Raw genomic sequence first — 23,522 nt, 5'->3', positions numbered from 1 at the left:
GCCCGGGTGTGTCGGGCTCGGCCCACCCGACGCCAGGCATTCGATGACCAATCCAAGAGCCCCAGGTCCCGGGGCCCAACGCACCAAGGCAACTCAACGGAGCTCACGGACTTCCAGGTATACCAGTTGCCCCACCCCAACGTAGAGAAAATTTATGTAGAGGTACTGATAGAGGGGGCCCCATGCCGCATGGAGCTTGACACGGGTTCAAATCTATCCATAATCTCGGCAAGGACCTTAAGGAAACTGTGTCCTACTGGGGGTCCCAAACTCAGGCCGGCCCCATTCACCCTCCGGGACTTCCAGAAACGTAAGGTCCCCACAATGGGGGTGGGGACCTTCAGGGTGCAATACCGAGGGCGGACGCGGCAACTGGACTTGCTTGTGGTCAAGGGCCCCTACATTAGCTTACTGGGATTGGCATGGTTTGGACCACTGGGGCTAGCCGTCACCGGGGTGAACAACACTAGCTTACAAGTGGACGTGGACGCCATATGCAAGGAATTTCCGGGGGTTTTTGATGGGAAATTGGGACAGTATACGGGCCCCCCCATTGCTCTACAGCTTGACCCCGCAGTACGACCAGTCAGGCTCAAGGCCCGCCGGGTCCCGTTCGCCCTGAAACCCCGTATAGACGAGGAATTGGACCGGCTCGTGGAGCAAGGAGTGCTGGAGCCGGTGCCTAATGCCCCCTGGGAAACCCCAATCGTCACACCCGTCAAGCCTAATGGTTCGGTCCGCATCTGCGCAGACTACAAATGTACCATAAACAAGGCCCTCACGGCCCATGCATACCCAGTGCCAGTGGTCAGCCATGTCCTTGCCACCCTGGCTGGGTCGAAAATTTTTGGCAAGCTGGACTTGGCCCAAGCATATCAACAGCTACCAGTAGATGAGGCCACAGCAGAGGCACAGACGATTGTGACGCACAGAGGAGCGTTCAGGGTAAAGCGGCTGCAATTCGGCGTCAGCGTGGCACCAGGCATATTCCAGAACCTAATGGACTCTCTCCTTAAAGGAATTCCTGGCGTCACCCCCTTCTTCGATGATGTGTTGATTGCCGGGCCCACACCAGAGGAATTTGAGGACCGCCTCCGCACCGTTCTGCACCGTTTCCAGACGGCGGGTCTCAAGGTGAAGCGGGAAAAATGTCTACTAGGAGTGCCTCAGGTGGACTTTCTGGGATTTATGGTGGACGCAGAAGGGGTACACCCGACTGGGGACAAGGTACGGGCCATTTGTGATGCCCCAGCGCCCAAGAACAAGACTGAACTTCAGGCCTTCTTGGGACTATTGAACTTTTACCATTCCTTCCTTCCCCACAAAGCGGCGGTAGCAGAGCCCCTACACAGACTTCTGGACAAGCGGGCCCCTTGGGTGTGGGGCCAGCGCCAGGAGGCTGCATTCCAGGCAGTCAAGGACTTGCTTGCCTCAAACTCGGTCTTGGCACACTTCGACGAGAGGCTGCCGGTGGTGCTAGCATGCGACGCCTCACCCTATGGCATTGGCGCTGTCCTGGGACACCAACTCCCGGATGGAAGAGAGGTACCAGTAGCATACTTTTCCCAGACACTCAGCGCAACCGAACGGAACTACTCACAAATAGACAAGGAGGGGCTGGCAATTGTGAAGGGAGTAAAAAAATTCCATGATTTCTTGTACGGGCGGCCCTTCACCGTGGTGACTGACCACAAGCCGTTGCTTGGCTTGTTTGCCCCCGAAAAGCAGACCCCCCAAGTGCTGTCTCCTCGCGTCCTCAGGTGGTCAATTTTCCTTGCCAGCTACCAGTATGCACTGATTCACCGACCTGGGAAGGCGATGGGCCATGCGGACGCTCTCAGCAGGCTACCACTACCGGAAACAGGCCCCGACCCAGCACCTGCACAAGAGGTTATGAGCCTGGAGCTGCTTCCCGACCGCCCCATTCAGGCACAAGAAGTTGCACACCATTCCAAGAAAGACAGGGTCATCTCCCGGGTCCTGGACTGGGTGTGGAGGGGATGGCCCAGCAACAGCCCTGGGCTAGAATTCGCTGGCTACACAACCCGCAAACATGAACTGTCGGCCCACAAGGGGTGCCTGTTATGGGGAAGCAGGGTCGTTGTTCCCCAGCCCCTCCGCAAAAGGGTCCTCACAGCCCTACACGAGACACACCCAGGGGTAGTAAGAATGAAGGCCCTGGCCAGGAGTTATGTGTGGTGGCCGGGGATCGACGGAGAGATAGAGGCCTGGGTCAAACACTGCCAGGCCTGCCAAGAATCCCGCCCAGATCCCCCAAGGGCCCCAGTCCAGTCCTGGGAGTCCGCCCGAGCACCATGGTCACGCCTGCATGTGGACTTCGCTGGCCCCTTTCAGGGGAAAACATTCTTCATAGTGGTGGACTCCTACACCAAATGGCTGGAAGTCGCACTGGTATCGTCCACTTCTACATCCGCAGCCATCCGGGTACTACGCAGGCTGTTTGCAACCCACGGGCTCCCTGACACTCTCGTCTCAGACAACGGGACTGCATTCACGTCAGGAGAATTCCAAACCTTCACAGCGCAGAACGCCATCCGCCACATCCGTTCGGCGCCATTCCACCCTGCCACCAATGGCCAAGCAGAACGCATGGTGCGGACCACCAAGGACACCCTTCGCCGCATGACGCAAGGGGATTGGGAGTACCGCCTTGCCACATTCTTCCTAGCACAGCACAGCACCCCCAGCTCAACGACTGGCCGGAGCCCCGCTGAACTACTAATGGGTCGGCGCCTTGCAATCAGATTGGACCGCCTTCACCCCGATAGAGCTCAGGATGAGGTAGTGGTGGGGGAAGGCAGGAACCCCCGGACCTTCGAGGCCCAGGACCCAGTGTACGCAAAGAATTTTGGGGCAGGCCCAGCATGGGTACCCGCCACAGTCACCAGGGTCACTGGCCCCGTGTCATATGAGGTGCTAATGGATGGGGGGCAATGCTGACGCCGCCACTGCGACCAGATACGGCGACGATTCCCGGGAGAAAACCAGGAGGAGGAAAGGTCAGAGGAGTCCCAAGGGAACAGAGCGGCAGTGAGGCCCATAGAGCAGGAGGGGCCAGCAGGAGAGGCAGAATCAGTAAATACAGAGAGGACCCGCGAGGCCGAAAGGACACCGGAACCAGAACCACGACTGAGCGAGCCGGTTGCGCCAGACCAAACAGGCCCATCACAGCCAGCATCCTTGGAACACGAGCCAGAACCTGAACCCCGGTCCAGGGAACACCACAGGCCGCAACGCACACGTAGGCCGCCGGCATACCTCGAGGACTATGAATGTGACCTCCCGGGCAGGACTGGAACTTAGAGGGGAGGGGTGTTATGTACTGAGTTGAATAGGATCCAAATCGCAGCAGTCTGATTGGTCCTAGAACAATAGGATTCAGAATGCATCAGTCTGATTGGTCCTAGAACAATGCAGCAGTCTGATTGGTTGGCAGGAACCACCCAATCATGCTCCAGATATAAGTGAATCCACAACCTGATTGGCTTACAGTAGAATTCCAGAATTAGCCAATCATGTGCAGCCCATTGTGTAAATAATGTATATAAAGCAGATACTTGGAGGGGACATTCTTTCTTTCCTCCTCACCACTATGAGCTGAATAAAGAGCATGAAATCACTTTGCGACTCTGAGTATATTTCAGTGACTATGAACTTTGACAAGTGCTAGTGCCAAAACAAATGTTTGAAGAACTGCTGAGAGCACAACATGTGTGAGTATTTAACCTCTGGGGAAGATTGCATCTGATTTGCACATCTCAGTCCCCTGTGCCTCTACTCAGATGTAAGCCCTGTCGAGTTCAGTGGAGTTTTCTCCTACATAAGTGATCACAGAATTGCAGACACAGTGTTGGGTTTATAACCAGCTACTCAAAGAAAGCTATTTCCCATCTTTTAGGCTGCAAATGACTAAGACAGGTGTACATGCATCAGACAAGCCAATACTTTTTTTCCCTTGGGAGAGGGTGGAGTAGCATTTCATGGCCTTACCTGCAAGGGTAGCTTATAAAACCAGTCCAGAATGGGATCAGAACCAATGGAAGAAAATTACAAACAGGGGAGTAGGGAAATAAGTTCACCCCATCATCCTTTCTGGTAAGTGCAAGGCAGCAGAACATTGAAAGTGGTGGATGGTCACACTTAGGATTGCACCATAGTTGTATTTTCCAAGGATTGTGTCCAATACTAGTCCTTCTCAAAACATCAGACCCACTGAAATAAATGAACATGAGTAAGTTAGGTCCCTTAATTCCAACTGTACCACTCTAAGTAAAGCTTAGATTCTCAAATGTCTAAACAAATGTTGATACCTTTTTGAAGCAAGAACAGGTTCACAACATTTGGGAAGCATGAAAGGTGGTGGATTAGAACATTCCCTTAGGTACACTCATCAAGAAGGTGCAGATCAGATCAGTCAGCACCACAATTTGCAGAGGTAAAATTCCTCAAGCATCTCTGGGTTGAACTAAGAATCATTGCTTCCCTTCAGTACTTGAATTAAAGTGGAAGGGGGTCTGTTTTTGTGTTGGCCCCTGTAGCTGCTGTCTTCAGAAGGCTTTTGAGGGAGAGAGGCATGGTGTGACTAAAATTATTATTATTATTATTATTATTATTATTATTATTATTATTCTTATTATTATTACCCTCTCGGACAGCTCTACCTATCTTTGAACAGTTTCTATAACAATTGGCCATTATTAGAACTACTGTTTAACTTTAAGAATTAGTGTCCAAGTTTGCCACCCCCGGCTTCCATCTCCTATCCTTTTTTCTCTTTGTGTCCTATCTTTTTAGATTATCAGCCCCTGAGCAGAGGCTGGGGGTGGGAAAGACGTCTGCGATCAGAGCTTCATCTCCTCTCCACCCTGAGACCAAACTTAGGTAAAGGTAAAGGTACATCCTGACCGTTAGGTCCAGTCACGGACAACTCTGGGGTTGCACGCTCATCTCACTCTATAGGCCGAGGGAGCCGGCGTTTGTCCGCAGACAGCTTCTGGGTCATGTGGCCAGCATGACTAAGCCGCTTCTGGAGAACCAGAGCAGAGCACGGAAACGCCGTTTACTTCCCACTGGAGCAGTACCTATTTATCTACTTGCACTTTGATGTGCTTTTGAACTGCTAGGTGGGCAGGAGCAGGGACCAAGCAACAGGAGCTGACCCCATCACAGGGATTCGAACCGCTGACCTTCTGATCGGCAAGCCCTAGGCTCTGTGGTTAAGACCACAGTGCCACCCACGTCCCCAGAGACCAACCTTAACCCACCTGCAAATCACATGCCATCAGATGTTTGAGAGGTGGCTGGCCTTCCCCATCTGTCAAAGTTGGCCTGCAAGGTGGGGAGAAAAAGATAGTGAAAAAAGCAGGATTGAACTCCCCATCCATCAGCTGATAGGTGGGGAATTCAACACTGCTTTTTGCAGAGACCAGCTGCACTGGCATTTCTACCTGACATCTCATATATGACATCAGGTATGGGGCTGGAGGGCGTGGTTTGGGGGGGGGAACAGCCTGGTGTGACAAATGCAGAGGGCTGGTGGGCCAAATTTGACCCACGGGTCAGATGTTTCCCACTTCTGCTTTAACTGATCGGTGTAAACTGTTCAGGGAGCCATTTGTCCTGAGTGGGGCATTAGAAATGCTCTTACGAAATTGGGGGAGTCAGAAGTTGTGAAATTCAGTAAGGGCTCCTCTACCTTTCCTTCCATAATTTGAGCACGGCTTCCCTGCAAGAAACCAGGCGTCCCCTTCAGCAGTGTGTGTGTGTGTGTGTGTAAAGACAGACTGGCATCTGAAATGGGTGAAGCCAGGTGGGTATGAATGAAGTCCAGTCGTTGTCAAAGTGCACCAGATGCAAGGCTTTCAAACCGAAAGGATAAGGCGGCCCATTTTCAGCTCAAAAAGCTGTTGATTCACACTGTGTTCTTCTGACAGCCAAGCGGAAAGTGCCTTTTCCTGAACCTGGTTATTTATATACAAGAACTTGCTGGTGCTCATGCTAGGGGCCAGCGGGCTTGCTTGCAAAGTTATTCTCTCTCCCCGCTTTCTATTCACTGAAGGACGTTTCAGATCTGGGTGGAAGAAAATGGAGCTTGATTATGATCTACTGCAGGCATTCAACAGAACAAAGGCATTCATGTCCTTGTTTGGGAGTTTAATAAAGTCCAATGAATATCTAATTAAGTTTCAAATATCTCTGCCTCGCAGTCAGCATGGTTTCCAAAAACACAAACATTTGTGCAGGGTTTGTGTGTGTGCATGTGTTTTCCTCTCTGCTGTGATGATGACTGATTGCCTCTTAGCTAGTCCCCCCCCTTAAAATGATACTGAAACGTATCAATGCTGAATTTCAAAAAAATGGGGATGGGGAAGCTGGGACCAATTGGATGTTGTGTTCTCTGCCTGCTGGCTGCACTGGCTGCCTGGGGCTGATTGGAGCTGAAATTCAACATTTGGAGGACCTTCGCTCAGGTCCTGCTTGCAGGTTTCCTGCAATGGGCTGGCCACTGTGAGAACAGGGTGATGGACTAGGTGAGCCACTGGCCTGATCCACTACTGGATCAGGCCAGTGGCTCACCTAATCCAGCACCCTGTTCTCACAGTGGCCCTCTTCTTGCAGGGAGTCCACAGCAGCCACACCCTCTGACTATGTGACTACTTTGATCATTTGCTTTTTCATCACATTTATATCCCTCCTTTCCTCCACAGAGCTCAAGTTGGCAGCTGTGGAGATTCACTACAGTGGTACCTCTGGTTAAGAACTTAATTTGTTCTGGAGGTTCGTTCTTAACCTGAAACTGTTCTTAATCTGAGGTACCACTTTAGCTAATGGGGCCTCCTGCTGCCGCCACACGATTTCTGTTCTCATCCTGAAGCAAAGTTCTTAACCCGAGGTGCTATTTCTGGGTTAGCAGAGTCTGTAACCTGAAGGGTCTGTAACCGAGGTACCACTGTACTTTTAACCTCACGACAATCCTGTGAGGTAGGTGCGACCGAGATGTAGCGACTGGCCCAAGGTCACCCAGCTTCTTGGCTGGGTGAGGAGTTATACCTGTATCTCCCGTCTCTTCATATATAACCATTTACACTATTTGTGATTAATTTGATTGTTCACAATCTGTGCACTTTGCAAGGAACAGTTCCGATAAGTCACTATCTCCCAAGGGACTCGCACCCTGAGTGCTGGCAATTACAAAAGTACCATTTGGCCCTATTTACTAGGGCTGGTCCCTATTTTGTGGACATTACTGCCCCTGTTTTTGCGATGGTCATCTAATCTAGCTTCCAACCTAGTGCACTGACAGATGTCTATCCAGTCTCTGTTTAAATGCTGCCAGGGAAGGAAGGACAGCCTACCTCCAGTGACAGCAGGCTGGTAAAAAATTGTTGGTGTGAGTTCCTAGAGATGCCATTCTCCTGGGTACGGCTGTCACCCTGGCATCTCAGTTTAATTTTCCCCTCCCTTTCACTTTATCTTCTCTCTCCCTATGCGTGTAAATGCACATAGGTGAACACTTACACATACTTGCACACAGCTTGCCATTCTGCCCGATTCTAAGACAACCTTTTGAACTGAGCAGATTGTCAGACAGGGCTTGCGTGACCTGTTGCGCTCTGGATGTTCTTGCACTCCAAATCCCATCAGCTCTAGCCAGCATAACTAATGCTCAGAGTTCCCTATCCTTGCTGTAGGACAAACCCAGGGGTCAGCAATTTTTTTCAGCAGGGGTCCGGTCAACTGTCCCTCAGACCTTGTGGGAGGCTGGACTATATTTTGAAGGGGAAAAAAAGAATGAATTCCTATTCCTCACAAAGAACCCAGAGATGGATTTTAAATAAAAGGACACATGCTAATTCCTGGACTGTTCGTGGGCTGGATTTAGAAGGCAATTGGGCTGGATCTGCCCCCCCCCCCGGCCTTAGTTTGCCTACTCATGGACAAACCTCTCCCCTCTCCAACACATATTTAACCAAAGGACTGCACACTTTATTGACTTTTAAAATAGCACAGGACCTGCTGTTGCAGAGTAAATGATCACATCATGAAAGCAGATGTGTAAATGGCCCTGGAGAGGCTTGGGCAAGTAGCCCTTGGTGTGGGTGGTATGGGTGTTAAAAGCTTGTTTCTATCTTTAGCTGTGAAATGTTGGAAGGGATGTAGTTGTTTGGTGAGAAGGGGAAAGTTCTCTGCACTTAGAGGCATTCTCCCTTTATACCTGCGTTTTCAGGATAAACCCAAGCACTGAAAACAGGGTCTAGGGTTGAACCCTGTTTTGCCCAGGCTCAAAATGAAGCTCATTCCTTGGAATCCGACAATTTGGTTGGAAGAGGCAGGGGTTGGTGGTTACCATCTGTTATTGCATTGTGATATTTGAAGCCGTCTGTTTAACGGTCTGTGGCATTAGTCTTCAGCTGCATTTGATGTTGCAACTAATATGTGCAATAAGGTTGGGGGGGGGAGGTCAGGGTGGTTGTGGAGAGAGTCTATTGACTGTGGCACAACAGTGAGCTTTTACTTCCACCTCACTCCCCCGTGTGTTGCAGATCTGTGATCTCTCTCCCACTTTCCCTGTCTGTTACGCCCACTGTTGACTGCAAGCCTTCTGGGAAGGTGTTGTGGCACTTTGTCACAGTCTCCTGCACAGTGCCTAGCAAGTTGTTAGCACTACAGGAATATAGCAGAACAGGTGAGACCAAGGTAGCACTCTTGGGCACAACCTGAGGGTGTGGTGCCCCCACAGCATCGGCTCAAAAATCCAATTTATTTTGGCCCACAAGTCTACAAAGGTTGGCACAGTCTTGGGTGCAAGATCTGTATCACTGGAGGGCTGCAAAGTGCATACACAACAATATATTGTGCCTTGAAATGGTCTGGTGTTCCATCTGAGCTTATAGATGAGTGCCTGAGGGCTTCTTCAAACACCTTTGCAAAACTGATCGCAAACTCTGGAATGGAGATGCTAAGGTTGTAAATTCTTTCTAATTAAAATACACTGCCTGACTCTTTTTCAAAGATTATAGGGCTCTTCCCTCAACACACACACCAGATGCATATTCTCTGCCTGTCCTCCACATTTAGATGAAGCGAACTTCTGCAGCTGCCACCAGTGTGGATTTGACGCATTTGTAATGCGCATCTGATTTGCATCTTATCTCTGTTGTCTGCTCTGAGAAGATATGGGAGCTGGCATGCCTGCAATACAGTGATGTGTGGCTGTGCTGAAAACTGCTACCTTGAAGAAGTCACCTTGCCAGACTGCAAAAACCAAGGTGACAAGGATCTTGTGAATCAAGATCTTCTGTAGTCTGCTGTACTTTGAAGTGTTTTAATTGTTTTGCATACTGTGCATCGCCTAGAGGTTTATCGCCAGGAGTGACCTATAAATAAATTAAATAAATAAATAAATAAATGTCAGCTTCTCTTCCTTTATCCATCTTGTCTGGTACAAGAAATGTCCGACAATGATGATGATGTAATTCATTATCCTGGCCTTTTCACAGTTGCACCAGTTCAGCATTAGTGGTCTCCTTTGATGAAGAACGAAAGAGAAGCATGTATGATTGCTACTATGCCAAGGCACAGGAACCACTATTTGAAATTGGCACTCATGAATCTGGGTGGGACTGCTGCTCCCCACTTGTATTAGCTGTTCCCAGTTCATACTGTGGTCCCTGTGAGATAACTAGCTTCATATAACTAATGGGCTTAAGTCTAAGTAATGCATGAAGAGGTTAATACCATAGAGTAAGCTGTCCTACCAAGCTTAGCTATGTCCCCCTGCACCTTGGGAGGAACTAGATAATCAAGCATTTGTTCTCCTCCAATCTACCCTGAGAAGCTCACTGTGTCAATAGGTTTGAGTTGTTTGCTCCTGCTCAGACTGCATGGCTATCACCAGCCACCAATAATTTAGGAACTTTGATCACTTTGTAAAACATCTAAATTTTACTGCCAACACAACTTTTTTTTTACTGATGTATGGAAAATCACATGAACCAGACCTTTGAAGAGTTTGTAAGTGAACCAATTTCAACTTATCGGATGTGTGATTTTCTTCTATGCTATGGGAACTGGGAAACTTTGGAAAGAGGACTTTTAAAGTACTATTGTTGTCTTAATACATTGTCAGCGAAGCTCAGATGCTGACAGGAGAAGAAGGAGTAGGCATAGGGAGAGAACAGTTAGCAGCAGAAAGCAGAGAGGATGGGGAGAGCAGCTGTAATCTGAGCTCTGACTAAAGGGACAGACAGATGTGTGAGAACTTTGATAGTGGGCAAGATGTTGGAATGCAGGAAATATGCTCTGCCAAATCTTATAGGATTTCAAAAGTGGCAGAGATGCATGAAAGATACCGGAAGAGAAGGTGGGGGCTTCCGTGCTGGGGAAGGGGGAGGAGCTCAGTCCGGGCAACTCCATCTTCTGGGGAGGACGATGAGTAGCTCCGTCTTACTTTGTTGTTTTAGCAATAAATCTGAAATAATTAACAGCCAGTCATCTCGCATTTGTGGGAGAGACCAAGCTGTAACATAATAAATAAAAATAAGTAAGTAAGTAAGTAAGTAAGTAAATAAATAAATAAATAATTTATTTATACCCGCCCATCTGGCTGGGCTTCCCTAGCCACTGTGGGCGGCTTCCAACAAAATATTAAAATACAGTAATGCATCAAACATTAAAAGCTTCCTTAAACAGAGCTGCCTTCAGATGTCTTCTAAAAGTCTGGTAGTCTCTTTGACATCTGGTGGGAGGGCGTTCCACAGGGTGGGCGCCACTACCGAGAAGGCCCTCTGCCTGGTTCCCTCTAACTTGGCTTCTCGTAGGAAGGGAACCGCCAGAAGGCCCTCGGCGCTGGACCTCAGTGTCCGGGCAGGATGATGGGGGTGGAGACACTCCTTCAGGTGTACTGGACCGAGGCCGTTTAGGGCTTTAAAGGTCAGCACCAACACTTTGAATTGTGCTCGGAAACGCACTGGGAGCCAGTATAAATATATGATTATCAATAACATACTATATTCTGTATAAACTCATTCCAATTGCACGGGTTGTTTTGGACCTGGAAGAGGGAGGAATGGGGGCAGAATGGGGCAGGGCAGGCTTAAGCATGCTCCGCTAATGTGTGATTTGACCCAGAACGCAACCCCTGCAGAAATGGGGAGTTGCCTGGTACTAAATTAGATGTGGCAATGGTCTGGCTTAGTATAAGAGCAGATGCCTATTTTCCTATGTTCCTATGCTGAACAGCTTTTAAAGAATAGAGAAATTCATAGACTCATAGAGTTGGAAGGGACCCTGAGAGTCATCTAGGTAAAGGTACCCCTGCCCGTACGGGCCAGTCTTGACAGACTCTAGGGTTGTGCGCCCATCTCACTCAAGAGGCCGGGGCCCAGCGCTGTCCGAAGACACTTCCGGGTCATGTGGCCAGCGTGACATCGCTGCTCTGGCGAGCCAGAGCCACACACGGAAACGCCGTTTACCTTCCCGCTAGTAAGCAGTCCCTATTTATCTACTTGCACCCAGGAGTGCTTTCGAACTGCTAGGTTGGCAGGCGCTGGGACCGAGCAACGGGAGCGCACCCCACCGCGGGGATTCGAACCGCTGACCTTTCGATCGGCAAGCCCTAGGCGCTGAGGCTTTTACCCACAGCGCCACCCGCGTCCCTGAGAGTCATCTACTGTAGTCCAAAACCCTGCAATGCAGGAATGCTTTGGATTTCCTGGAGGATGAGCCTATCAGTGGCTACAAGTCATGAGGGTTATCTATCGTAGTCTAGTATCAGAGGCAGTATGACAGAGGCAGATGCAAGAAGCTGGGGCTCATGAACAAGAGTGCTGTTTTGCTCATGCCCTGGTTAGCCTGCATGAGAATGCAAGGCTAGATGGGTCCCTGGCCTGAGCGAAGAGATATTCTTGACTATATTGCAAATCTTGGCTGCGCAATGTGCTACCACAGGGAAGATGACAAAAGACCTTTGGATTTTGTCATCCAAGCCAAACAGTCAAGTCAAACAAACACACCCACCCACCCATGCAGCAGATCCACAAAGCTGCATTCATCTTTCGGAACAGAAAACAGAGCAATGCCTTCTACACAAAGGGTACTCAATGCAGAGTTGAGTTGCCGCATTCATACAGTAAAAAATGCTGGAGTACCAAAGCGCAACTCTGTGAAGAAGCCCATCCTGGCCCTTTGAGGGGAGGACCAGGACCAGGGCCAAGGTCAAATTTAATTTTTTTGCTGCACCTTGAGTGAAGTGCAAAAGCACTACTGATTTAAGCTGCTTACACTAATCCTCTCCTTCCTGGGTCACTTCCAGGCTCCTCCTTGGTGCTTTTGCCTGGCTAGAAATGTGTCCTTGCCTGGGTGGAGGACCGAGATGTGAGTGTGTGTGTGAAGAAACTAACCTGCTGTACAAGGGTAAAATGCACACAGGGCCGTCTTAAGCATATGTGGCGCTGGGGTGCAAAGATCCACCCAGCACCCCTAGGTTGCCCAGAGTTGTTGACCATTTTTTAGGGGGGGGACACCCCAAAGTTGTTGACCGTTTGACTTTTTTTAGGAATAGAACCCCCAAAGTTGTTGACTTTTCAAAGTAAATAGTTACCGTATTTTTCGCTCTATAAGACGCACCAGACCGCAAGACGCTCTATAACACTCACCTTTTCCTTCCTAAAAAGTAAGGGGAAATGTGTGCGCGTCTTATGGAGCGAATACAGCCTGCGCAGCTATCCCAGAAGCCAGAATAGCAAGAGGGATTGCTGCTTTCACTGCGCAGCGATCCCTCTTGCTGTTCTGGCTTCTGAGATTCAGAATATTTTTTTTCTTGTTTTCCTCCTCCAAAAACTAGGTGCGTCTTGTGGTCCGGTGCGTCTTATAGAGCGAAAAATATGGTACTTTTTCACACAGAGCATAGCAGACCCTCCAAGTGTCCCTATTTTCCAGGGACGTCCCTGATTTAGAGATGCTGTTGCGGTTTCTGGATTTGTTCCCACTTTTCCTTAGGATGTCCCAGTTTTCATTGGAGAAATGTTGGAGGGTATGAAGTTATCTAACCCCTGAACCATCTGAAGGCAAACCTGTATAGGGAAGGTTTTTTTAAAAAATAAAAATGTCTAATGCTTTATTATGTTTTTATAAGCTGCCCAGAGTGGCTGCGGCAACCCAGTAAGATGTGTGGGGTACAAATAGTAAAATTATCATTATGGAATAGGTAAAGGTAAAGGTACCCCTGCCTGTTCGGGCCAGTCTTGCCAGACTCTAGGGTTGTGCGCCCATCTCACTTAAGAGGCCGGGGGCCAGCGCTGTCCGAAGACACTTCCGGGTCACATGGCCAGCGTGACAAGCTGCATCTGGCGAGCCAGCGCAGCACACGGAACGCCGTTTACCTTCCCGCTGGTAAGCGGTCCCTATTTATCTACTTGCACCCGAAGGTGCTTTCGAACTGCTAGGTTGGCAGGCGCTGGGACCGAACAGCGGGAGCGCACCCCGCCGCGGGGATTCGAACCGCTGACCTTTCGATCGGCAAGTCCTAGGTGCTGAGGCTTTAACCCACAGCGCCACCCGTGTCCCTATCATTATGGAATAGGACGTCCCTATTTTCATCGGAGGGTATGGCATAGTTAAAACAATGGACCTTGCTCCCATAGGAGGCAGTGATGGCCACCATCTTGGATGCTTCAAAATAGATGGAAGTGAGGTCTCTTGAAGGTTGCTAGCTGCAGTGGCTACGCTCTGCCCTCCACAGTTGGAGGTAGCAGTGCTTCTGAATATCACTTGCAGGAAACTGCAAGAGGGGAGAGTGCTCTTCTGCACGAAACCTGATCACAAGTTTCCCACAGTGATCTGCTGGGCCACTGGGAAAGCAGGACACTGATCCAGCAAGCTCTCCCTATGCTCTTATGGATACCGACAAGCTGTTTTGGCCTCGATTTAACGGCTTGCAACTCCGCTTGGATTTTGCAACAGAGACAGGAAATGAAGAGCTGTTGGTTTTTCCTTGCTGGCTTGCCTGTGAGGCAACCCAACGGAGAACCATTCACAACATTTCTATGTTTTGAAATGCATTTTCCTCCGTTTTGCAGTAGTGGCATCAAAACAAAACCAAGCCAACTTTGTGGGATGAAGAAGGTGGCGTGTGGGGTTTGAGTAGTCCAGTTATGCACAGCTATCCTATCCTCTTGTATAGGTACTTTATGGGGGAGATATCCTATATGTAGCCTTTCCTGACCTGTTGTAGCCTCCAGCATTTGGGGTCAAAAGAAAGTGATTTAAAACAACTGTTTTTGAGACATTTCATTCTGAATCTGCTGGACAGGTCCAAACAGAGGATGATGGCAGGTGGGTGTCCTCCCCCCCCCCCCCAGAACATAAATCCTGGCTACACCCATGGCAGAGAAAGTAGCCTACCATAACAAAGGTACAGTGGTACCTCGGGTTACATACACTTCAGGTTACATACGCTTCAGGTTACAGACTCCGCTAACCCAGAAATAGTACAGTGGTCCCTCGGGTTACATACACTTCAGGTTACAGACTCCGCTAACCCAGAAATAATGCTTCAGGTTAAGAACTTTACTTCAGGATAAGAACAGACATCTTGCTCCAGCGGCGTGGCAGCAGCAGGAGGCCCCATTAGCTAAAGTGGTGCTTCAGGTTAAGAACAGTTTCAGGTTAAGAACAGACCTCTGGAACGAATTAAGTACTTAACCCGAGGTACCACTGTATAACAGTCATGCATTGTTCCTCCTATTTTTGCCTGCAGCCCCACCCACCACCAGGATGCTGCTCTCAGAAGCTTCTCCAGAAGAACCTTAATATCTGATGAAAAGGGAATGAAATAGGTCCCTGTCCCTGCCCCAGGGCATTGTGGGGAATAAATATGGTGGCTCCCAGCACTTTTTAAAGCAACCACCCAAGAATGCTGCCTGTTCCCCTTACAGAGATTGCAGGACATTCAAGTAGGGGACCATACCACTTCCATTCTGTAAGCCGCTCAGCACGCAGCTGTATCGACATATGTTCGTTTATTTTGTTATACGTTAATTAAATTTGTATAGTCACCCATCAGTAAATATTCCCTGGATGGCTTCCATAAAAAGGAAGGGAAGGAGGGAAAAGAAAATATTGACAATATAAGATACAATAATTAAAATTAACAATAAACAATAAAATACAACTGTATGAGAGTGTGTAAAGCTTTGTTGCAGCAAGGACAGTACTATACACAGTTTACAACTTGGGTTAGGGGAACAACAAACGAAGTTTCCTACAAACAACAGAGTTTCCTACAAAGTTTAAAAGCCTGGGTCTTTGCCTCAAATTGAAACCACTGCAGAGTCATCAGATGAACCTTTCTGAGGAGTCTTTTCTGCAGCTAGGGTGCCACTACCAAAAAGGCTCTCTCCTTGGGAGGCCCCTGTCTCACTTCACTTGGCAGTGGCAGCAGAAGATGTGGTTTGACCGACAAGCATCTGAGGGCATGGAGCTTAGCAGTGCGTACCTTTAACTAGAGTCATTTCCCTCCCCTTTCATGTCATCCTGAACAACAACATAGCATAGCTGCATGGGAAGGAGCTGAGCTTTAGTATGGCACTTGAACCAATTGTCTCTGAAAAACACTGCTTGCACTCTGCTGCCCCATTCTTACTCTGGCACATTACTCGACTGCAGTGGTAGATGGTGCCCATTGGAACTGGAAGGGCAGAAAGCAAGGAGTCCAACCGCAGGGGGAGCCAGAGCCAATTGCAGGCAGAGGCAACAAATTCTAATTTCGACCCCATCCTCTTCCCTGCTGTGTTCTACAAAGGCAAGGCTGAGTCTACGGAGGGGGAAGGTGGCAGCCAGGTCAAACCCCATGGACTGGTTCTAAGGCAGGCAGGTGGGTAAAGGCTGACTGAAGGCAGGCCATGGCTTTTGGGACAATGGCCCCTTGGCCCTATGGAACAACTTCCATTGCTCAAATGTACTGTGAAGACCGCAGACCTACTTTCTAGCTAAAGCTGTCAAGATTCTGTTCCAAAGGACCAAGGAAATCTGAAATCTGGGTCACCTATTAAAAATGCAAATGACTCCAAAGTGCATATATCTTATTACTTTGCCTAATACGTTCATCATAGGGAGGGGTAAGGAGCTCAAGAGGAGTATCCCCTGGTCTCTGGAAGTCCTCTTTCTGGTTCTGAAACCTCACCAGATATTAGTCACGCATTTCCAAGCAGAAGGGGCTAGGAGCTTGCTTTTTAAAAGCAAACAAATTAAAAACAGCATTCTCCTCATGCTAAGTTTTGTGCCCACTGCTGAAGCCTGTGCTTATACAAAAAATACAAAACAACAATAACAATAGCAGCGTTGTGTATTTGAGCGCTGCCTAGGGTTGTGCAGCCATGGCTTGTGTCATAAGAATTCTAAGGTATCAAATATAGAATCATGGAGATGAAGGCTGGTTAACCTACAGACAGTTGTTTTTGGCAATGCAGTTCCTATTATCGCCCTGCGTTTCCTAGTTTAGGAATGATTTCAGGGCTTGCCACTTTGCAGCTTGTTAAACCCCAGCTTGAGTGAACCTAATGCACTTTGATGGCTCTTGCCTGAAACATAGCTGACAATCAGTGTAGCTCCTTTAGTGACTATCTAAACAAATTGCCCAGTTCCATTGTTAATTCAGAACCTTGCTACCCTATTCAGGAACCAGCTGTATCCCTGCTGATCCCCTGTTCAATTTGTATAGTAATCAGTTCTTGTTTTATTACGGATGTTAAGCACTTTCATTGACGTGTTGATTTGCACTTTCTGTTTTATTTCTGTGCTGTATTGTCTGTAAACCGCTTTGAGAGTTACTGAGTGGGAAAGAAGAAGAAGAAGAAGAGGAGAAGGAGGAGCAGGAGGAGTTTGGACTTGATATCCCACCTTTCACTCCCCTTAAAGGTAAAGATAAAGGGACCCCTGACCATTAGGTCCAGTCGTGACCGACTCTGGGGTTGCGGTGCTCATCTCGCTTTATTGGCCGAGGGAGCTGGCATACAGCTTCTGGGTCATGTGGCCAGCATGACTAAGCCGTTTCTGGCAAACCAGAGCAGTGCACGGAAACGCCGTTTACCTTCCTGCCGGAGCGGTACCTATTTATCTACTTGCACTTTGACGTGCTTTCAAACTGCTAGGTTGGCAGGAGCAGGGACCGAGCAACGGGAGCTCACCTCGTTGCGGGGATTCGAACCACCGACCTTCTGATCGGCAAGCACTAGGCTCTGTGGTTTAACCCATAGCACCACCCGCATCCCTTCACTCCCCTTAAGAAGTCTCAAAGCGGCTAACAATCTCCTTTTCCCTTCCTCCCCCACAACAAACACTCTGTGAGGTGAGTGAGGCTGAGAGACTTCAGAGAAGTGTGACTAGCCCAAGGTCACCCAGCAGCTGCATGTGGAGGAGCGGGGAAGCGAACCCGGTTCACCAGATTACGAGTCCACCGTTCTTGACCACTACACCACGCTGCCAGAGTGCTGGACTAGGATGTGGGAGACGCTTGTTCAAATCCCCACTCAGCCAGGAAGCTTGTTAGTAACTTTGGGCCAGACACCTCCCTTGCAGGGTTGTTGTGAAGTGAAAATAGGGCGGGGAAAACTATGGGTGCTACTTTCAGCTCCTTGGAGAAAACACGGGATATAAATATGAATAAATAGTTTAATTTATCATTATTATGAATATTACGGCCATACTCTCAGTCTCCTTCCTCTGCATCCCTGTCCTGCTGTCAGAAGATTATGCATGGATCTGAGTAGAATGACAATTTCCAATTTCCAAAAGTGTAGCTATGATGGTCTGTTGCAGCAAAATTAACAAAAAGCCTTGTAGCATCTTAAGGACTTGAAGGGCTTTGTGTGCTGAGGCAGCACATCGAAGCTCTAGCAACAAAACAAAAGGAAGCATGCCCCAAGATGGCAGCATAGACTTAAAACAACAACACCCAATGTCTAATGCTAATTATGCAACTCACGAGACTTAAAAAAAATGTTTAGTGGTATGACAAGCAAGTTAATTCCTGGCAGTCCAATTATTCTGTTTACTCCAGGCACTGTGTGTCAATATGCACATGCATCTAGGTGTGTGCATGCATGTGCACACATGTGCCACACATGAGCCTTGGAGCAAAAGGAAGAAAGCAAAAGAAAACAGGGCACAAGAACAGGCTGGCAGTGTGCACAGGCTGTACACAGTGTAAAAATAATATAAAATTGTGCAATCTTGCAGAGCGGATAGAACCCCAGCCCTTTGGATTTATTTTTCAATAGGGTGGAAGCTCTTTTTTCTGTCCCCTGTGGATTGGCATTAAGAGTTCTCTGGAGATGTTCGGCTTTGCTGGCTCTTGGAGATCAGGGAAGAAATTGGGATAGCATGACTTAAGAACCCTGTAAGAGGCAAAAGGTCCATGTTGCTCATTTTCATGTTTCACTCAAGTACCAGCGAGAGGCTTCCAGGAAGTAATATATAGCCCTCTCCTGTTGTTCTCAGAATAAATACACAGGGTCATACCTGCCTCCCCTTATGTCATATCCTGAGCGGTAGCCACATTTTTTGCCCGGGGTGAAGCCTCCAGAGGGGCGCCATTGAGGCTCCCACCCTGTGTGTGAACACAAATGTACATGGGGTGTGCCAAACTGGGTCTTTCACCGAGATGAAATAAAGCCTAGTTTCGCCCCTGCCATATCAGGCTGTCAGTCTTGGCCAACATCGTCTGCTCTGACTGCCTCCATCATTTGCTGCCTGGTCCTTTGAACTGGAGATGCTAGGCAGGGACTGAACCTGGGACCTTTTGCATGTGCCGTATTGTGATCCGCCACTCAAACGCACAAGTCGGATTGCTGAAATCCTGCCCTGTTCTGATTTGCTTCAGTTCTCGAATCTCCCCACTGGCAAAGAACGTGGGTTTCACACCTTCGTAGAAGCCTCTTCTTGGACCCTGATAGTCTGTCGCAGGACTAGCCTAGATCCAGACAAGAGGAGGAATTAATCTACCTATTTCCTCAGCATATGATGAGCTGTTGCGGTTAAACTGTTAAGCTGCTGTTGCTGTTAAACTATGTTAAACTGGGGGGCAGGGGATGTGTTTCATCTCTGCAGACATTTGGGAGGAATGTCAGTGGAAGAAGTGGGATACAAGTTGCGTACATACCATACATTGATATCATGACTTTTAAAATTATTATTATTATTATTAGTGCTTTTTTCTAAAAAAATGTTCAGGGGTACTCTCATTTTCCTACTCATATTGAAATACTGCCCCTCAGTGAGGCCAAACTTAGATTCACAAAATGTTTAGGGGTATGCGTCCCCCTGCATCCCCCCAGAAAAAGCACTGTTGTTAATAATAATAATAATAATAATAATAATAATAATAATAATAATAATATACCGCCCTATACCCAGGAGTCTCAGGGCGGTTCACTTAATGAAATCAAGATATAAAACCACAAAATACATAATAAAAATTAAAACAAGTTATAGCATAAGGCTTCTCCCCAATAATCCTGAGAACTGTACTTTCCCCTTCACAAAGCTATAGTTCCCAGCACCCTTAAGTCACTCTAGTTCCCCAGATTCTTTGGGGAAGTCATGTGCTTTAAATGTGTGCTGTGCGCCCAGTCACAGAGATCATGGCAACAAGCTGAGAGCAAGCTGTTAAGAGCTGGAGAGAAGCTCCAGTTCACATACCTGGCGATAACTAGAGCAAGCCAAATGCTGTTTGGAGAAGTGGTCTCTTCATGTGAGAGGAGCAGAGAATAATCCCATCAATGAACAATTGTTCCAGGCCAAGAAGCGCATGAAGTGGCCCTTTGTCATGAGCGTTTCCTGTTGTTGCGCAGCAGGCTGGGGGTTTGTGTATGTTGACCGCTAGTCAGCCGCTGAGAGAAGGTGACCGGGCTCAGAACGACCCATGATGCAATTGAAAGGAGGCGGCAGCTCGGGAGTCATAACATTTGTTCACAGCTCTGCCAGGGGTGTTAATAAGCCAGGATTCAGCGCTGGCATCTGTTCTGTGATGCTATGGCTTCTTAAAACATGCCAAGACACAACATCGGAAACTGCCTTCTAGCAAGTCAGGTCATCATCGCTCCATCTGAGTACAGAAGAGCCTTGCGGAATCAGGCCGATGGCCCATCTAGTCTCACAATGGGTCTCCAGGTGCTTATGAGAAGCCCCCCAAGCAGGACCCATGAGCAAAAGCACCCTCCCTTCCTGTGGTTTCTAGCTCCTAGCATTTGGAAGCATACAGACCCCAACCATGGAGGCAGAGCACAGCCATCATAGCTAGAAGCCATGGATAGCCATATCCCCCCAAAATTTGTCGAATCCTCTTTTAAAGGCAACCCAATTGGCAGCCATTGCTGCCTCCCGTGGAAGCCAATTCCATAGTCTATAACTACGGTATGCAGTGGCGTAGCGTGGGTTGTCAGCACCCGGGGCAAGTAATTTGCGCCCCCTAACCCGTGGATTTGCGCCCCCTAAACCTAACCCCCAGATGTTGCGCCCGGTGCTGCCGGCCCCCCCTGCACCCCCCACGCTACGCCACTGACGGTATGTGCTGTGTGACTACTTTGTAAAATCTGCCCTGAACGTTTCCACGTTCAGCTTCATCGGAAATCCACGAGTTCTAAAGTTACAAGCAGTGCTATTTTTCTAGAAAAATAGGTGCTCTGGAACTCACCATGAATGCCTCCCTCGTTCTCTTGGAATGGCGCCCACCTGAGAGGTGCCAGAACTGGGTTTTATTTTTTTGTTTAAAGAATCAGTTGTGCAAGCCATTTGGAACACCTTTCTCTCTCCCTGAAATCCTGGAGTGGGCTAGATAGAGAAATGGTCTCATCTGACAGAGGGAAGATGTCGTATATATCAAAGTAAAATATGACAAAAGTTGGAAGTTACTGTGGTACCTCGGGTTAAGTACTTAATTCGTTCTGGAGGTCCGTTCTTAACCTGAAACTGTTCTTAACCTGAAGCACCACTTTAGCTAATGGGGCCTCCTGCTGCCGCCACACCACCAGAGCACGATTTCTGTTCTCATCCTGAAGCAAAGTTCTTAATCTGAAGCACTATTTCTGGGTTAGCGGAGTCTGTAACCTGAAGCTTATGTAACCTGAAGAGTATGTAACCCTCTCTTTCTCTCTCTCATACACACACAAACAAAAACACACAGTATCTCCTCTGCAACAACTGTCGATTTCCTGAAAATGTGAATATATCCTTTGTGGTGGTTGTTTTGCAATTCCTCTTTCAGGTGTTCTTTGTCTGTAGGTATTAAGAGGTCCAGCTGCTTATTACCACAGACCCTTGCTACTTCTTCTTGACATCCCATTTACACTTTTTGCTGTTCCCTGTACACAGGGTCACGTAATACTTTACATCTAGGAACCAAGAATTATTTCTTTGTTGCCTCCTATCCAAACCCCTAGCCGTCCCAGAGCTGCTTACTTTCAAGAACTTCACATCACATTCCTGCAGACCATTCTTCGCCCTCCAGAAGTTTTGGGCGGCATCAGGTTGGAGAAATTTGCTTCAGTCATAGACCAAGCTGTTGTTTTACAGCTCCAGTGCAAGCATGTAATAGGGTAACTGTATCTGAACAATAATTATTGATTGCATTTATATGCGATTAGGCAGAATGCCTTCTTGGTAGTGGCACCCTCCCTGTGGAACGCCCTCCCATCAGATGTCAAGGAGATAAAGAACCACACAACTTTTAGAATACATCTGAAAGCAGCCTTGAATCACCAAGTTTTTAATATTTGACGTTTTATTAAGCTTTTATGTGTGTTGGAAGCTGCCCAGAGTGGCTGGGACAACCCAGGAGATGGGCTGGTTACAAATAATAATAATAATAGAAATAATTTTATTACCCCACCTTTTCCTCTAAGGAGCTCAAGGTGGTGTACATCGTTTTCACCCCCCTCATTTAATCCCCACAACAACCTTGTGAGGTAGGTTAGACTGGGAGGCAATGACTGACCCAAAGTCACCCTGTGAGCTTCCAAGGCGAAGTCGGAATTTGAACACTGGTCTCCCAGGTCCTAGCCTGACATTCTAACCACTACATAAAGGTAAAGGTACCCCTCATAGTTAGGTCCAGTTGTGGCTGACTCTGGGGTTGCGGTGCTCATTTTGCTTTATTGGCCAAGGGAGCCGGCGAACAGCTTCCGGGTCATGTGGCCAGCATGACTAAGCCGCTTCTGGCGAACCAGAGCAGCACACGGAAACGCTACATAACACTGGCCAATATCAGGGGCCAATAGCTTTTTTTACTGGAACTTCCGGGAAAACTGTTTTATCTCCTGCTTGACTGCAGATCTATCCACTTTTAAAGCAACACAAAATTGTATTGTTTAATCACAGGTACGCTGCGTAAAATCAGCAGTTTTGAACTACACATTAGAAGCTGTGTTCGTTTTCATATGTTGCTTCATCTTTTTAACACAGCTGTTTTTATTTTAATAAATGCTAGGCTTTTTAACATCTGCTTTCATTGGTTATTTTATGCAACCACTTGGAGGTTTTCAGGAATAAAATAAATACATTTCACACACACAAAATATAGTGCTGGCCCACAGGAGGGGGGGAATCCAAAATCTTGAGTTTTTGTGAGGATAATGTGGAGAGGGGCAGAGCGCTACCTTAAGCACCTCAGAGGGAAGGAGGGATATAAATGGAATTAAAACTATGCTCCTAGGAAAATACTTCATCAGAGGTCACCACTAGACTTTGCATAAGAGACACATGGGGTGTCCAGTTTTTGAGAAGTTGCAGTAAGATCAGACTTTACAAGCATGGCAAAATGGCAGCACAGACAGAGGTACAGACATGTCAGGAGAAATTTTTAATTTGCTGTTTAATGTGAACAACCTAAAATCTACCCTGTTTCGCTCTGCCCTGAATTCTACATCTCTGCCCCATCTGCTTCTCCGGACGCTCTTCACCACAAAATATTAAGGCAGCCAGTTAACAAGGGCTTTGTAATCCAAGGCATACAGACACACAGGACTCAGCAAACCTGCAGAGGTAAGCAAGTCAACTCCTCACTAAACCATTTTCACAGGAAGAAACGGAAATGCTAAATTTAATCAACAATTACGATAGGTGGGGTTTTTTGGGGGGGCAGGTGGTACAACAGTAGGAATAAAGAACCGGCGCTGGATTGAGTTACTAGTTGTGTACATTGGCAAACCAGGCAGAAATGCAGTTAACTGCTAGTTTATCTCCGTTTCCTTTTTACTCGAGGCACACCAACAAAACCTAAATTTAGTCCGGCCGCAAACGCCAAAATGTTGTTGACTCATCTTATTTAGATCAGAGAGACTACCCTGCCAGTTCTATATAGAAGACCATGTATTTGAAGCTGACAGTGGGAGGTATAAAGGTAATTTCAAAAGGCATCTTTAATACAACCCTCCCCCCCCCCTGCAACTCATGTGAAGTCATTGAATGTATTGGAAGCTGCCTTATACAAAGCCAGGGCACTAGTC

General features: G+C 47.9%; 1 long non-coding RNA gene across 1 annotated transcript; it reads right to left on the bottom strand.

The window, feature by feature from the left end:
• Positions 1-3,932: 3,932 nt before the first annotated feature.
• Positions 3,933-14,804, bottom strand: LOC310684882. Its single transcript, XR_014514925.1, has 3 exons — positions 14,786-14,804; positions 9,254-9,398; positions 3,933-4,233 (listed from the first exon to the last, which is right to left on the bottom strand). It is a non-coding gene; the product is annotated as an uncharacterized lncRNA (long non-coding RNA).
• Positions 14,805-23,522: the final 8,718 nt, after the last annotated feature.

This window comes from Podarcis tiliguerta, assembly GCF_965153285.1.
Source record: "Podarcis tiliguerta genome assembly, chromosome: 8".
Lineage (NCBI taxonomy): Eukaryota > Metazoa > Chordata > Lepidosauria > Squamata > Lacertidae > Podarcis > Podarcis tiliguerta.
The sequence above is the reverse complement of the archived record's forward strand: the minus strand, read 5'-3'. Positions and strand labels throughout refer to the sequence as shown.